This window comes from Coffea arabica, chromosome 5e (assembly GCF_036785885.1).
Source record: "Coffea arabica cultivar ET-39 chromosome 5e, Coffea Arabica ET-39 HiFi, whole genome shotgun sequence".
Lineage (NCBI taxonomy): Eukaryota > Viridiplantae > Streptophyta > Magnoliopsida > Gentianales > Rubiaceae > Coffea > Coffea arabica.
Window position 1 is genome coordinate 5003836 of NC_092318.1, and position 6000 is coordinate 5009835.

Sequence of the window (6000 nt, forward strand, 5' to 3'; positions counted from 1 at the left end):
GACCGCTCTAAATCTGGTCTCAAGCAAGAGGTCTAACGAGGGTTCAGTTCAGCCGTTACCGACCTACACTTACGCATACGCATTAGCATAAGTAACCTAAGTTCCAACTTATCCGACGTCTCAGATAAGAGTCTAAGGGCCCAGTTCAACGGCTATAAGAAAAATACAGCCGGCCTACATTCGCACATACATATACATGCAAGATCAAGTAATTCAAATTCACAGAAATTGAGTGTACATAAGAGCACACTCGCCTAGACAAGGTCAAGTCACAAGTAAGCTCAACATATCATGTTTTCAAGTATTTCAAATATTTCAAATCCAAATACAGGTTACTTGTAAATCAAATTTGCAGGTACATACATGAACAAGATATCAAAAGTTTAGTCGAGTTAGGTCAAGTACGATAAAGTACACACTTACCTATGAGTGATAAATTAAGTGCCTAGCAATTTCTAGCAGCAATGAGCAAGAAACATGTAGTTGGAACACTCACCACAGCAACAAACTTAAGTGTTTGCCTCAAGAGCACTTCCAGCCTCACCTTCAAGTCCTAAAATCAAGTATGCAAAGTGCTATGAGATCTCCTACTCCAAACTACCATATTCAAAGGAAAACACTTCCAAACCAACCAGGTTATCTCAACTCCAATCATAAAACCAAGCTCAAAATGGTTCTACAACAACTTTTGAAGAATAGAATTTCTCGAGTTTTGCGCAATGCTATTTGAAAAATCATATCTCAAGATTATTAAGTCCAAAATTTATAAACTTTATACCGTTGGAAAATAGACTCAAAGGATTACAATCTTCCAGAAGAACATTTGTAAGATTCTATCCACAAATCAGTCAAATTTCAGTCTCAATTTGTTGCTTCATCCGATAGAAAAACAAAACAGGTGTGAAAATTCAGTCAATTTTGAAAGTCACAGATATTCATAGGAATTAAGAAAAATTCTGAAATTTTCATGGAGAAAGCACTCTGAATCTAGTTTCAAACACAATAAACAGAACTCAATTCTGACTTTTCTATAAAAAGTTATAACCAATTTTCCAAAACTGTACAAAGCTTCCTGCGGAAATTTCTAGCAGCAAAACAATGTAGTCCACCTGTTAAAACCTTTCATTTTCCACTCAAATTCACTACTTATACCAAGATAACTGTCTAATCATGTGTTTAGGACAGTAATACGTCAAGTTCATCACACAAAACCAAGAACAAAGCTATATAAAGTCACTCTCTCCCTCGGTCAGTTTTGAGCAAAATTCCAGCCATGAAAACAATGAAAGAAATGGTGTTCTTACCAATTAAAACTCCTGATTTTGGTTCAAATCTAACACATACTTATAGCTTAACATATTTTAGAGTATTTTGAACAAAATTGAGATTAAAATCATCATGAAAATTTAGAAATCAAGACTGCAATTCTAGCCCTAAATTTCGGCCAGCAAGCAGAATTTTCTCCAATGGATTTTCAAACATTCCTCCAATTAATTTCCTAATTTATCAACCAAACCTACCTAACAAATCCATAAGGTTTCATCACCAACATAACAATAAATACATATAAGCCAAAATTTTAACAAGAAACCCATCATAATCACATATACATACAAACCCTAGTAAAGCCATGAAATTGTCACAAACATGCTTCCTTTATCTTCTATAACATCAAATCTCAAATAAAATCAAAGATAAGAAAAGAAACTAAGGTTTCTAACCAAATTTAACTCTTTGCCTCCAAACCCAAAGATGACAAGCAAATCAAGAGGGATGACAAATTTTCTTCTTCTAAAACTTCACCAAAAGTTTCTCTCCAAACTTACCTCAAGATTGATAGAAATAGATTAGAATTTTTCGTTGGATTCGTCATGATATAAGCAAGTTACCAAGGGTGAATTTTATTTTTTTTGTGTTTTCTTTCCCTTTCCTCTCTCAAAATTTCATCCATGATGTGTGCAAGAAGAAGAAAATGATGAAAACAAAAGGTTTGGTCAAGATAAGAAGAAGAAAGCATAGTCTTGGTCAAACTTGGTTGGTCAAGCTTGGTTGGCTAATTGACAAATGTCAAGGAAAGATGTATTGTCTATCTTTTTCCCTCTCTATTTGTCTCTAATCACTAACATATCTAATACCCCTCTAATTAACTCTTAACACTTCTTGTCATATAATTCCTTTTACGCAAAAATCCCTCTAATCCTCCAAATTTATCGCACGTGCCTCACTAGTCGATCACACTAGTATCATGCACTGTAAAATTTAACATGTGTCAAATTAAACATGTGTCAAGGTAAATAATGTAATAGGGTTGAGAACACATCTCAACCATCAAAGCAACTACAAATTCAAGGCAAGTAAGAAAAACAAGATAAAAGATAAGAACCTAATTTGCGGGCCTCACACTCTCTTCCCCTTAAAAGAATTTTGTTCTTGAAATTCTAATCCTTGCTCGCAAAATAAACTCGAGGTCTCTTTTCTACATGGTTTCCTCCGATTCCCAATAGCTTTCTCTCTCATGAGGCTTACACATTTGAATTACTAAACATATACTATCCTTTCAAATCGAAAGTCCTTCCTTCATTACTAGGCACAAGTAAGAATCCTTGTTCAAACCCAAGAATAAAGTGCAGAAATCGAATCATGAATAGGGGTTTAACTCCAAACAGACACAGGCATTTAACATCACTAATTAAAACATCGGACACCAAGTTTACTATTTCCAATGGAGATACAACTTACTAATAAAGCTTTCACTGCACATAGTCCAATAAATATAACTATTTCAAATAAAACATCACTAATTACTGACTTTAACTGTTACAGCAGTTTCACCATTGTAAAATTCATTTATGTTGGGCAGTTCTTCACTTGATGTCCAAATTCACCGCATCTAAAACATGCACCAGTTTTCAAGTAACATAATTCAGTATGATTGTTGTTACAGGTTTCACAGTTAGTAGCTACGCATCTCTCCTTGAAGTGTCCATTCTTTCTTTTCTTCCTCCTTTTATCCTTCATAGCAAGTTCATTTCTACCAATTTCTTTACGTTTCCCTTTAGTATCATGAAAACTTCCTTCACCCCTTTTAATTTGATTGTTAGTATTGTCTTGAGATACTACTTGACAAGGCGAATGCACCAATTCAAACTTATTTCATACCTCTTTCGGGATCCCTTCATATTTCTTTTTTAGTTCTATATTCTTGTGCAGCAGCTCAATTTTCTCCGCATATTCTTGTTTCCATCGTCCTTCCTAGTAGTCAGTCAATTTCTTTTGAAATTCTACCTCCTTTCGAAGGATGTCTATTTCCTTATACATATCTCCCAAATTTGTCATCTCACCGATTTATTTAAATCAAATGATAGCCTACCAGGCAAATCAAAGAATCGAAATGAGTAACTAATCACAATTGAAAACTCTGGCCATATAACTCTTCCATTCTTTTGCTTACAGGTCACCTAAGAAATATAAGTTTTAACTATTCTCTACTTGAGATAGACGAGTTCTTGGGTCTTTCCATAAAAATTACTACCATTACTTATACACATAACAAAATATGAAATCATATTCTTTAAAGTAAAAGTTCTACACCCTAACTTACTCTCTATTATATACTTTCTTACCAACTTGCTCAAGAAGAAATCATAATCCCTTACCTCCACTAGTGCCTTGTACCATCTGCCATCAAGACGATCATCCTAATTCTGTCAAAATTTAGATACCAGTATAAAACTCACACCTTTGTCCCCAAAATTTCATATATAATCCAAAACTTGTAGAGAAATATGAATCAAAGCCAAGTTCCTATAGGGTATCATAGAAGTGTAGAAAATAGAAAATGGTAGTCATGTAAGAAATTAAAAGAAATACATATGTAATCGTAATCAAATCGCAACAAAATCAAGGAAGCACGGAACAAGGATTCATAAGTACAGGAGAAATGAAACAAGCTGCAACACTAGCACCTTAAACATTCATGATGACTGCAAAGCTAGCCATCATCTATAGAAATCCTAACCAAACATGCACGAGACTAGTCCATGATAACACCAATTCATCCACTCGCCTTGATCAGTTCAATCTCAGGTCCAATACTAGAATTTTTCACATCTTGACTTTTGCCATCCGATTTTATCTCAAGTGCAATCGAGATATCGACCCTTATTCTAATGCTCTCCAGTTTTGGTACTCAGGTACAAGAATCCGAAATTAGAAAAATTCACATCTCAGACCGTACGCTCCCAAGTGCAAATCAACCAAGTTTAAGATTCCTACCTGACGTACATATCTATTTTCTTCAAGTATCATGATAAAGGTTTTACACCTATTACTTTAATGATTCACAACTTACGTTCAAGAAGAGCACTTAATCCTTTATACTTATTCACATTATTGGGACCATAACATCACCTGACCCAAGCTCACCCCACACAGAAACCACGCAAATCAACTCTGATACCACTTGTGACAGTCTCACCTCCCCCTAGGGCGTATTCAAGGGTTTGGTGGACCATCTGCCCACGTCACAATTCGGTCACGCACTACGAAATTTTAAAATAATAACATCAATAATAAAGGCGATAACAAATACAACCTCCAATATGTATAGTTATGAATTTCAAATACTCGTACAATCTATCAATACAGCCATGGAGTCGAATTTACAAAATCAAAACCACGCTAGCAAGCTAGAAATTTTAAGGAGTGCTCAAACGAGCAACTAACAAAATTTAGACACAGTCTATGCCTTTCCCAATTCAACCACTCATGTTCTCATCCCTGTAAGAAAAATAAATTCATAAAATGAGCTAAAAATCCAGTGAGATTCCAAGAAAATAGGCAAGTAAACTCGCATACATGATACTATTCACAGGATATCAGAAAATAAGTCATACTCAAGCAGACCGTGACATATGATTTGGTAATCTGGTAACCAGATATATCATGCATTAATATACGGTAAAGAACACATTTTTATCAAAAGGATATAGGCTACTCTCAGGAGCAAGTTCCACAGCTGCTTGTTCGAGGTTTGTTGACTCTCTGTCAACTAGAAAATTATAATGTCCTTAGATCACCACTAAACATCAATCTCCATCCACCGATCATCCCCTTACCGGACACGAACACCAAAAGTACCCATGGCTCGTCTGTGAGGACCCGAAAATTTTCTTATTTTTATAGAATATTACCGGATTATTTAAATAATTATTCACTCATTTTCTTCGAATTATTTATTTCAACAATTTTAAATCCATTTAGATGGAACAACGTCTTTTTTATGTTTTCAAAGCGTTTTGTTGGAAAATTCACTTTTCAAATAATTCGTTTAGTTTAGAACAATGAGTGCACGTTTTTCGAGGCTATACTTGAATCGGGAGTGTTTTAATATTGGAGAATTAAGAATGATTAATAGTAGATTAAGAAAAGTTAATTGAGGAATTAATACTCGACTCATGTAAGAACTCACAAATTTACCTATTTTAAATTCCTGTTACGAGCTTATTTAATTATTTATTTGGCCAATGGCCCCGAATATTATTTTCTATCCTTATTAGACCTAAATACATGGAGTTATAGTTTCATTATATTTTTAAAGTGACTTGTTTCAAAAATTAATTTTTGGAAACTCGTTTAGTGAAAATGTGTTTGAAAATTTTAATTGATCGAGGGTACAATAAGTTTGAAAAATTGGAGACTTGTACAATGGTTTTAAAATAGTTAATTTTATGTTTAAATACTCAAGTGATAGTCATTAGTACTATCGTTATAAAAATTTCTTGGAGGTCTCGCGTTATCGCGTTTAATTTGGAAATGATCGTTTTTACGCGCGCGATTAATTGAGGAATTTTAGACTATTATTTTAGACTATTAAGAATGAATAATATTAGTGTAAATGAAAGTACATTAGAGGTTTAGGGCACTAGTGAAACGAACTCGAAAGGAATTGAGCACGAAACGCGCGTGTACGCGCACTATCCTTAGTTGACTTTTGCAGCA